We start from the raw sequence: 12,073 nt of genomic DNA on the forward strand, positions 1-12,073 counted from the left end.
TAATTAATATTATCAATATGCTCTGAATCATTTTATTCCCTTAAGCATAACTTGAATAAAGATTTAATTGAAAAAAAAAAAAGAAATGATTTAAGCAGAGTATAGAGTGTAAAGGAACTGCCTAGGAAAAAAAGAGGTGTTTTTGTTAACAACCCCCTACTGATGAAAATGGTCTTTCCCACTGAGCAGAGGAGCAACCCTTGGGTTCTATTTTCACAAGAATGGCCTGTTCTTGTTCTTGTTGTGCCTATAAAAAACATCCACTGGCTTAGGCACAAACAACAGCAAGGACTTTGGTTTTTCTAAAAGAGCAACAGCTTCCCTCCTATAAATCATTGACTCTTTCTAAGTCACAAAGCTGCTAGAATGTAAAACCTATAAAGTGCTTCAAATGAAATTATCCTGAAATGGAGTGTGAATGTGTGTATGTGTACACATGTATACATACACACACACACACACACACACAGAGGCGGAAAAAAAAAAAAGAAAGCGGAGGAGAGAGAAAGAGAGAGAGATAAGTGTGGTATTAGGACTTCTGAATGTGTTAGGGCAAAGCTCCTGGGCTAGTCTTCAGTTTAGCAAGTACAAGGGCAAAGATTTGAGACACAGGTACCAAACTATACACAGCAAGCTATGCTTTCCCTCCCTGAGCTAAAACTCTGTAGCTAAGGATTATGTTGGTGTGGAGAGAAGTCATCATTCAGACACATAAAACTAGGTAATATTTGAATGGAAAATGATCCTCAGATCACCTTATTCAACCCTTTCAAATTTCAGATAAGAAAAATGAGGTTTTGGATGGTGAAGTCTTTGCATCCAACCATGTAACAATCAGGCCCAGGAATAAAAGAGGGGCAGGACAGATAGGATCCCATCCTGGAGAGCTCACTATTGTGCACGGTCACAGAAATTAGAACATGAATATAGAAAAACCCAGACCATATAATCCAGGTCCAGAGCTTTTTCCCCTCTTACTCCTCAGCTTAACATTTACTGAGAATTTACTCTATAGGATCTACGCTGGGCTCTAGGGACACAGATATGAATAAATATCCAGTTGTGTACACAAGATAAAAACCAATGAAAAGATAACCCAAGATCTCAAATGCTGATTCTGAATAAGGGAGAAGTAACTGCTAGAGGATTTCAGGAACAAGGGCGATCACTTTGATCATTATAACCTTGGAAGGTTTTTGAGAGAGAAGCTGGACTCCTTACTTGCTGGGTAATCTTGAATACATTACTTTACTTCTCTAAGCTCATCTCCTCATCTGTGACCTGAAGTAAATAATTCCAAATTACATTGCCAGAATGCTGTGAAGATGATCAATTCTGTGAGTTAATAACTTGGGCAGAGTGAATAACATTTTAACAGTGGGTGCTCATAAAAGAATAGCCATTTAAGGGTGGCAAAAATCTAGACCACACAAGAGGGAGAAAAATAAAAGCCAAAAGAGGAAGGTTGAGAAAATATTTAGACTGCAGTGGTTATAAAAGATGGTTCAGTTATAGGCAGGAGGGAGAGATGTGGAAGGAAAATAAAGTGGTTGGGATAGAGAATAAATGGCCTTGAATGGCCACTTGAGAAGAGCTGAGGTTGAGCCTGCAGGTGTGGAAAGACTAGGATTCAGAAAACCTAGAACCAAAGGCCAGTTCTGCTACTTCATAGGTGTGAGAAGTCAGCCAAGCTGCTATCTCACTGAGTGTCATTTTTCTCTGCTTGTAGAACTAGGGATCAAATCAGCTCAGTAAATGTGCCTTGAAACTAAGAGTGCCATACAGACAAACACACAGTGGATGACAACCTCAGTAGGAATTGCCTGCTGGCCTGGGGCCTGGGGCAGGATTGCTTCTTGAGGTGGAGACCTGCCCAGCTGCCTGCTTGAAATGGGTGACACTCTCTACATGGTGACAGGAGGCCCCACCCTCCACCAGCTATACCTAAGGCTCCATCCTCTACCATCAAATTGAAATGCCCCTTTCCTTCTTTGTGTGATTGACAAACTCTGTTCAGCCTCCACCCACCCATCTCCTCCTTCCTCCTCAAAGGTCCCATTACACATTGTACATACCTTCTTTGTAGTCCATTATCTTACTATGTTGCAATTATCTGCTTAGAGGTCTACCTTCCCCACTGAGTATGAGTAACCTCAAGGCAGGGCCCATATCATAGAACTATCCAAATAATAGGGAATTGTCAAATAAAAAATGTTTAATGAAAGAATAAAAAGAGGCTATTCCAATAAGCATATGAAAAGATGCTCAACACCATCAGTCATGAGGGAAATGCAAATCAAAACTACAATGAGATAACACCTTACATTCATTAGGATGGCTACATTAAAAAAAAAAAGGAAAATAACAAGTGTCAGGAAGGATGTAGAGATATTAGAACCCTCATAAATTCCTGGTGGGAATGTAAAATGAGGCCACTACTATGAAAAACAGTATAACAGCTCCCCAAAAAGTTAAACACAGAATTACCGTATGACCCAGCAATTCCGCTCCTAAGTGTACACTCAAGAGAAATGAAAACACAAAGAGCTGTACACAAATGTTCGTGATAGTATTATTCACAGCAGCCAAAAGTTAGAAACAACCCAAATGTCGTCAATCAACTTAGGAATGGACAAAAAAAATGTAGTATAGACATACAAGAAAATACTATTCAGTCAAAAAATGAAATGACATACTGATTTATGCTACAATATAGATGAATCTTGAAATTATGCTAAGTGAAGGAAAGAAGACATATATGATTTCATTTATATGAAATGTCCAAAATAGGCAAATCCATAGGGACAGAAAGCAGATTAATGGTTGCCAACAGCAGGGGGAAGGGAGCAATGAGAAGTGATGCTCAATGGGTAACAGGGATTTCTTTTTGGGGTGATGAAAATATTCTGGAATGAAATAGTAGTGATGGTTGCAGAGCACTGTGAATATACTAATAAACACTGAGCTGCACACACTTTAAAATTGTTAAAATGGTCAATTTTATGTTATATGAAATATGCTTCAACTAAAAAAGTAGTTTTCCACATGTAGAATGCCTACTACATAACAGATACCTTCACATGGATTACTACACCTCACATCAACCCTACTGGTAGATATTATCAGCTGCATTTTCTTTTTTTTTTGCCAAAAAAGAATAAATGAGGCTCAAAGAAATAAAAGCCCTCCCCAAAATCACCTAGCTGGGAAAGTGCAGAGCCAGGATTTGATATAGGTTTGCCTGCCTTCTAAGCCCAGGCTCTTATCCCCTTTAAACATATGACTGGAACATAGTAGAGTCAGAATAAGTGCTGATGAATGAGTGAATGATGGCTACAGATAAAGGATATCCAAATTCCCAGCCTGAAGCTCAAAGCAAAAGAGCACTTTCCTCTTGCTTTCCTGCTATACCACTCTGTCTTCGGAAAGTCTTGAGAAAGCAATAACCATCACCAGGCAAAATAGAAACAGGTTGTAGCCAGGCCTCAGGGCTTGAATGAGTTCTTTCCAAAGTTAGGGTGAACAGTCCAGGAAGCTCTGAAGTGACGGGAGTGAGTTCAAGAAAGGGAAAGAAGCAGATAGTACCTTGAATCATATGCCTGAATCCTGGCTGCCTCAATGCTGGGCCAGAGGGATCTTGAGGCTGCCCGGAGAGCTAGCCACCTCCTGGCTTCTTCTAATGCTTACCAGTGTCTGCCTTGGCCCATGCTCCCTTGATGAGGGCTCAGGAGGAGCTGAGGCCTCCACTTATCCTTTTCTGCAGGCAGTGAACATTTATGAAGCCCTGTTTTGTGTTCAGCATATGCTAAGAGGTCCTTGTGTTTTAGGCCCTTACCCAGTATGGCCAGAATACCCCAACCTTCAGAATGCAAGGTTTGACTTCCTGAGAGACACTGGCTCACATAGGGCAAACTTCTCATCTCTAAGCTTTTGAAACCCTAATCCTGAGTTGAAGGTAGAGCCCCACATCCAGTGATTACTGAACACCCAGTGTTGTCATAACAAGTTGAGGAAACCATTGTGAGAGGGACACTGGTATCTAGTAAAAACTGCCCAGTGTTTTGAATCAGGTGGTCTTGATCTGGAATTCTGGCTTTGCTACATACTAATTGTGGGAGCCTGGGTAAGCTACTTAACCTGTCTCAATCTCATTTCATTATTAGTAAAGTGGGGATAATAAAGTGTTTTCCAAAGAGACAGAGCATGTACAGCACCAAGCACAGTGCCTTTTTTGTCACAGATGTGCAACAAATAGTGGCTGCTAGGCTACCCTTGTGGGTTATGTATTTGGCTTTTGTCCCCATGGCAAAGAGAACCACTACAGGTATCTGACATAGATTGAGACATGATGAAAGAGAGGTTTTTAGGAAGATTAATGTGGCAGCGGCAAGCAAGATGGATGAGGTGTGAGGAGGAGATGGAACACAGGGTAACAAGAAGCTATAACTCTTGACTGGTCCCATGAATGAAAGGGAACGGTGGTGTGGATCATATAAGACAGCACATATTTCATGTGGTGTTTTAACGTGACTTTGGAATATGCTTCTGGCTTTAAATTCCAGGAATTCACAGAAGAAACCAGCAGTTAACTGGGAAGGATGAAGAAAGAGCCTTCTAGTCAGCCTGCCTTTGCGATTGCTCCAAGTTTTAAAGCCAAATAGTTAGTTGTAGTGCAAACAGAAATAAATGTGTAGCTTCCAAAGAGACAACCATCACCAATCCTAACTTTCTGACTCTTTTGCCTCTAGGGCAAGGAAAACCACCAGAGATTTGGGCATCATCTTTTTCCTCCTTTCTAGCTACTATGTCAGCTAATTGCATTCATCCATACCGAATAAGCACCTACTATGTGCCAGATCCTATGCCAAATTCTTTACAAACATCACTATATTTAATCTCTATAATAACTCTACTGAAGCAGAAACTGAGGCTCAAAGAAGTGAGGTGGCTTTTCTAAGACATAAATAACAGAGCCAGAATTTCAAATCAAGTTTTTTTTGATACTCAGACCCTGTTCCTATCACCTAATTATTCTATTGGAACAAGGGAAAAATTACCAGGTCGCTGGAACTTTCTCAATGGAAATAAAAGGCACATATAAAATGATGACTGTGTCAATATAACTTCCAAAGTGCCTGCCTTTCTCTCCAGACCTTGTCTACAGCCTAGGAGAATGCTATGATGAATTCCCAAATTGAACTAAACACTATATAAATATGATTTGATGCCAAACTCCTGAACTACAATGTGTATCAAGGCTACCAAGTTCTGAATAATCCCCCAATAGTGTCTCTATTCAAAGCCGTAAAGATCTTTCTTATAAAAACCTAGTAACAGCTGCTCTTCAAAAATATAGCAGAACTTGGTGTTTGTTATTAATCTGACAGGGAGAAACATTCCATCAAACTTACCACTAGGAAAGAAAATGGAAGCATGGTAATAAGCAAATGGTGTTTTAGAAAAAACAGGGACGTAGACAGGAAACTCAAGGCAAGTCTCTCTTCAGAAGTGATACCCCTAAAAAATTTATAGTATAGTTAAAATGAAAGAAACACTGTCTTACCTAACATTTTATATATAATCAAGCTAGATAATAAAAATAATGCAATGTCAGAGAGCTTAATTTGGTGTGGCTTTCTTACTTAGGATGAAATTCTGAAAGGCTAAACAGAAAATGTTTCACAGAGGTTTTGTCATATAAATATCTATATGCAAGTTTAAAGTTTTTCACCTACACAAAAATCCTATAAAGTTTATGTTTGCATTAAAAACAGATATGCCACAGAAAAGACAAGCACATTGTATTCTCTAGCCTATGGTGTTTGTTTGTTCAAAATCAAAGGCAGACAAAATTCTCAAGTTTCAAGGATTATACCTAGCCAAGACAACAAAAAATAAGAGTGCCCTGCTGTGGTGTAGCAGAAAGAAATCAGGAGATACTCAATTGAGGCCTCGCTCTCTCACTAACTTGCTGGGTGACTAGTCCTCTCTCTTGCTTTTCTTTTCTGTAAAACATAGGGACTAGACTAGAAAACCTCAACAGGTCCTTCTGGCTGTGTGACTGCTTGCCAGCCACAGGGACTTCTAGGTCTCTCTCTTATCTGTGCAGTCCAGAGTAAGAGTAGATGAACAATAAGATTCCTCCAGCTGGGCATGTTTGAAGAAATACCCTACTGAGGACATACAAAATGGGAGAGAGGGAATTGCTAGCCAGGTTTCATAGGTGTCCTTGCTCTCACTTCCACCAACACACTGGCCCTGGCACAGGGCTAGGGCACAGACAAGACTAAGAACCTCATTCTGTTGGATCATTTGCCCAGCTGCCTTCACGTGTTTCACCAGGAATGTTGCCATAGTGATAAATGGCCCCAGCATAGGGTCACAGAGGGGCAAAACATAGGGGAAAATGGTAAGCCTTTCATGCTTAGGTCAAGTTCCAGGAGGAGTTAAAACACGCAGTTAAAATTTAAACGTGTATGCCCCTTATGTGTGTTTGTTCCTCTAAATTACTCCTTTCCATGAAGGGCTATACCCACAACTAAGCAAGCTATTCTTCTCTCACTGACAATTATTAGCCCACTACAGTTCCTAACAGCTGTCTATATTTAATGAGAACCTACTATATGCCAGACACTTTTCCATATTACCTTGCTAAATAATACAATGGACGAGTGGGTGATTACTATCTCTATGTTACAGTCGAGCACCTGGAATTTAGAGAAGTAAAGTAACTCCCCTGGGTCACATAGCTTCTAAGTCGCAGAGCTACAGTTTGAATGTAGACTATCCAACTTCAAAGCTTATCCTCTTTCAGCTCTCCAACATTTCCTCCTCAGTGCTTAAGAAAGTGACCTAAAAGTCATCCAACCAAATGCTTCTGTAGTGCAAGATTCCATTCTAAAATATCCCTGACCTGCTCTCCACCTCTGGTGACAGGGAGCTAGCTCAGCACCATACTGGAACCCCTTTCCATAATTTGTCTGTTCTCTTTGCTATTATTACATTGCTCTCGCCAATCTCTATGAATTCCACTCTCTGGTTCTAACTCTGCTTTCGGGGTCCCCCAAAACAAGTCTGATCCTTGCTCCATGGTGCAAAACTCAGAAAATGAAAACTACCCAAATATCATCCCATGCAAATATTTTTTCCTGCTTATATATTTAGCTATCCTATCTTATGTCTTACCAGTGAGCACAGAGGAAAACATAGTTGCTGTGTAGTTAAAAGAAACAGAAATAAGCCTAGATCTTGGATCCAAAGACCTCTCCCCTCATTTGGTTTCCAGGACACCCATCTCTTCTGGTTATCCCTTGAGTCTTGGTCCATCTCTGGCTGCTCCTTCCCAATCACCATTTTTGGGTTCTTCTCATTCAACTCTGCCCTTAGAAGCTGATGTTCTGAAGAGTTCTGCCCTTGCATGCTTCTCTCACTCTGCACCCTTCCCCACTGTGGCATCAACCATCCCATAGCTCATGACTTCCAAATTGGGATCTTCATCCTGGAGTGCTCTGCTGAACCTCAGACCACATGCCTACTTGCTCTTCTGGCATATTTACCCAGAGGTTCCATGGGCCCCTAAGATTGAACAGGTCTCAAACTAAACTCATCATTTTCCCTTCCAAAAAGCTCTCTTCTAGTGTCCTCCTCAATAGAGGGAGGCAACCAGTCAGTTACCAAGTCCCATGGATTCTCCTTCCTTAATACATCTCAGATCTATCATGACATCACAGCCTTAGTTTAGGTCTCAGAATTTTGGACTCACACTTCTCCACAAGCCCAGTCTATGTAGGAAGACTTAGCCCACTGCTGGGAGCCTACGGCACTCATTATATAATTGCTTAAACACCTCTATTCTCCTGGGTAAAATAAAAAGCTTCATCTCACAAGGATGTAGAATATGTGCACTGAACCTGGAATCTGGTAGATAATAAATATTTGGTAGGCAAAAGTGATACCTATTCCTTCTCCTACATTTCCCACTAGTATAAGGCTGACCACCTAGTATATAAGGCTGACCACCTAGTATAATTCAATATTTGCAGAGCTTAAATCAACTAAAGAAATCCTCTTTGAGTTATGCGTGTTTTTCTGGTAAGAAGAGTACACATATCGTCTGTCTCTAAGGAGCTTATCAGACAAAGCAGGTAGTAGGCATACTAAAAGGAGAGTTGGTCTTGGAGTCAAAAGACCTCAATTGAATTTCACTTTTCTGGTATATTTTTAAAAATAAAAACTAGTGTGCTTTTGAATAACCAAACACCACACAAAAAAGCAACTTGCCTGGGACAATGTTTTCTTTCAGCTTGTGAACCAGAACTCTGAAGCACTCGGTAGCACATACTATTTAGTTGTAACAAATATGTGATTCTTGAATACTGAGAAGTCACATCAGACTGAACCTTCAATGGTTAACATTCCAGTAGAATCTGCAACAGATGATAGCAGGCAAGTTCCAATCTTTGCTCCAATGTATATCAGCAAAACATGTCAAAACCTAAATTAAAAGTTTTCACTCACTTAAAAAAAAATCCTTTTGTTGGCAGTTTCCCACTGATGACATGTAACAATCTTTGCATATGAAACTGACTAGTCCCCTGCTTCACTGCTAACTTTGTAGAAATTCCAAAGCATTTCTGGAGCAAGTGATCTATTTGGACTGACAATGCCAAGCTGGGACCTGAGCCCTGAATGAGCTAAAATTACCAAAGCAAGAAGAACATGGCTTTGGAAGCTATTTCCCCAACTGTGGGGTTTCTTCTAGTCAAGGAAGTGATAAAGAATGTTGAGTTTTTCCAAATGAACAAAACTGAATGAAACCTTAAAATCCCACTGTAGATTTCTGTTTTGAAAAACAAGTTGTTGCAATAGATGTTCCTATCCCACCTATGTATGTCTCTCCAAGCATACAAAATGTACCTGTCTTTCCAAAGTTCATGACTTCAACATGGGCTGACCTGCGTGAACCATGTGCTGGGCACTATGGATACAGAGACAAGGAAGGCAGGCCCCTGTCACGGAGGAGTTCGCTATCTGGCAGGAAAAGAGGCCCATTCACAACTAACCAAAACAAGATATAAAAGACTAAGATCCATAAGCAAGGAATAAGCAAAGTGAAAAGAGAGTTCTGAGGCAGGAGAGTCTCACTTGGGGTCATAGGGAGGAATAGGGAATGCCCCTGAGGCAGGGTGCTCCCAAAGTACTTTGTCTACTCCTCCACCACAGCCCTCAATGGGCTAGACTGCAAGCATCAGTCATCCGTTTGCCTTCCCCACCAGAAGGTGAGCTTCTTGTGGGCAGAGGCCCCACACCAGACAAGGATTAATCCACCCTGGCTAACTCAAAGGAGCGCAAGAGGGTGTGTTCACAGAATATCAAGAAATCCCCCAGGTCTCAGGGAAGGGGGAAGAGGCTATGAGGCTGGAGAAGTAAGGTGGGCCCAGCTGGGGCCAATCTGAGGAGGGCTATGAATGCCAGGCGAAGAAACTGAAGCTTTATTCAGTAGGCAATGGGGAGTTTACAGAGGGTTCTAAGGAAAGCAGTCGACTGACTAAGACTGCGTTTTATTTTATTTTATTTTATTTTTTTTGAGACAGAGTCTCACTTTGTTGCCCAGGCTAGAGTGAGTGCTGTGGCGTCAGCCTAGCTCACAGCAACCTCAATCTCCTGGGCTCAGCGATCCTACTGCCTCAGCCTCCCAAGTAGCTGGGACTACAGGCATGCGCCACCATGCCCGGCTAATTTTTTGTATATATATTTTTAGTTGGTCAATTAATTTCTTTCTATTTTTGGTAGAGACGGGGTCTCGCTCAGGCTGGTTTCGAACTCCTGACCTTGAGCGATCCGCCCGCCTCGCCTCCCAAAGTGCTAGGATTACAGGCGTGAGCCACCGCGCCCGGCCTAAGACTGCGTTTTAGAAGATTATTCTGCAAGCAGTTTAGAAAATACATCAGAGACAGGGTGGTCAATTAGAAGGCTGCTGAACTGCTTTAGATGAGTAAGAACTGATGGAGGCCTGAATGCAGGCAGTGGTAGTAGAGCTGGAAAGGAGAAACTTAAAAAGATAAACTTCAAAGCCCTCCTAGAATTGGTCCTTTCTCTGTGCTCCCCCAGTGCCTGGCTTCTTCCTCTATTTAGTTAGCACTTACATTGAGGCCCCCAAACTCCATACTCCCTGAGGAGGGTACTTACTTCTTCACCACTCTGCCTCCTACAGAAACCCTAGTTAGCAGGGCCAGAAAAGTTAAATCCTGCCTCCTCTGGGTCATGCTGTCATCTCAGTCACAGTACCTGAGATGTGTTGGTGCACTGGTGTCTTTGCTTAGCACAGCACTGGGCCTGGCATAAGGAAGCAGTAAGGGGACACCTGCAAACATAGGAATTTATCAAACCCAAAGAACAGCAATGAAGCACAGGTGCCTGGATAGAACAACAGAATTTTATGACTATGAGCCTAGAAACCAGTTTGGTCCCCCTAAAGAACAGAAAATTCAATATAGGAGACCCAGCAGCAGGCTGGATTGCAGTTAGATAATGGTGAGCTCTCCAAATGAGTAGTTCTCACTTTCACAACCTGCTTGGCCAATAAATGAGAGTAGGGAGAGACCACAGTTCAAAGGTGAATCAAGCCTTGAGTTATGAGGACCCTCTATGAGAGACAGGTGCTCCTTTGGGAAGATTTCCTCAAGAAAATGACAACTGAAGGGCAGGGCAGGGAGGGGGACAGGTGTGTGTGCTCTGTAGGAGGGAGCCTGGTAATGGAGGAAGAGGAAGAGCAAAACAGGCTTGAAAACTCAGAAACTAAAATTGTCCTCTGGCTTGAAAACTTTCCTTGAGTTGTAAGCTTCATGGACAGTTTTTCCATTTCATTTCACTCCTTCCAAGCCTTGCTGTGTGGCTGATGGGAACACCAGCTACTTTACAAAGGAGATTGCCAAGTGGGGTCCTGGCACTGGAAGACCTGTGTTCCAATTCTGGCTTTGCCATTTATTAGCCGTGTAGCTGCAGGCAAGTCTCTGAGCCTCAGTGCCCTCATCTATAAAATACTAACCATAGCAATATTTACCAAAGGGTCAATGAGAGGACTAACAGAGATAATATACAGGCACGTAGCAAGACTGCTAGTAAAGGTGGGGTTTTATTCTTCCTTGCACTGGAATTGTAATTTGGTAAGAAGGGGACTATGTGCTGGGGTCTGACATACTGAAACCATGGTGTAAGCCACCGTGGGCAGTAAAATGGAAAGTCCCACAGCAGCTGGCTTTGACATTTCTTGGATATAAAAACGGATACACTTCAAGACAGCTCTGGGTTGGCCTAGGCAAATACTCAGTAAAGTAACACATTTCTCACCAAACGCCATGAAGTGGTGCTGAAACTAACCCTGAAATGCTATTGGTGCCAGAGAGGGATTAATCAATCAATGGCTAATCCACAAACATGAAGCCACCTCTGCCTCCCTCTTGAGGAGTCATCGCCTCACACTTGATGCCACAGCACAGTGGTATTTATATACAGGAGATGCCAGATGAGTTCTTTAAGATAAAGTCACTATAAGCAACTCTCAGAGACACCAAGTTTAAGTCAAGATGGGGTTTCCAGACACACAGGAGAGTTCTTCCAGGATAAACGAATTCCCACACTCACCCTGGTCCTTCCAATCAGGTCTGCAGCCAGGGCAGCTGCTCCAACTTAAAAATTAACCAGATAATTGAAATTAAAAATGTAGCCTAGCCAACCTCAAGTTGTTCTTCTTTTCCTTTTTCCTCCCAAGAAAAAAATTGAAGAGAGGTGAAGGGAAGTCCTTTTCAACTCATTCAAACTGACACTTCTCTAAATTGACTCTGCCAATTTCCAGATGTTGCCTAGGTTTTTAATTTATTATTTATTTTTTTAATAACCCCAGAGATTTATCAACATTTTAACTTAGAGGATGGATACTGTACAGGTTCAAAATTCACGGTTCTCAGACCAGTAGCTACATAAGTCTTACACATGGCAACTTGTGTAGATTTTAAAATCAGAGTTGGTGGGAGCTGCCATAAGCCTAAGTGGCCTCTCTGCAGTGCCTGAAGAG

At 41.8% G+C, this 12,073-nt stretch overlaps 2 protein-coding genes across 7 annotated transcripts in view; both read right to left on the minus strand.

Moving 5' to 3' along the window:
• Positions 1-12,073, minus strand: part of AGBL4 (AGBL carboxypeptidase 4) — a 1,333,072-nt gene that overhangs the window by 253,161 nt on the left and 1,067,838 nt on the right. The window lies entirely within an intron of this gene.
• BEND5 (BEN domain containing 5) overlaps positions 1-12,073 on the minus strand; it is a 49,017-nt gene that overhangs the window by 34,886 nt on the left and 2,058 nt on the right. Inside the window, exon 1 of one of the 2 annotated variants that reach the window (XM_012776143.2) lies at positions 8,281-8,424. The exons of the other annotated variant lie outside the window; for it this stretch is intronic. The gene's annotated coding sequence lies outside the window, so the exon portion shown is untranslated. Of the gene's footprint in view, positions 1-8,280; positions 8,425-12,073 lie in introns of those variants that run through there. 2 annotated transcript variants of the gene reach the window in all.

Source organism: Microcebus murinus, chromosome 2 (genome assembly GCF_040939455.1).
Source record: "Microcebus murinus isolate Inina chromosome 2, M.murinus_Inina_mat1.0, whole genome shotgun sequence".
Taxonomy (NCBI): domain Eukaryota; kingdom Metazoa; phylum Chordata; class Mammalia; order Primates; family Cheirogaleidae; genus Microcebus; species Microcebus murinus.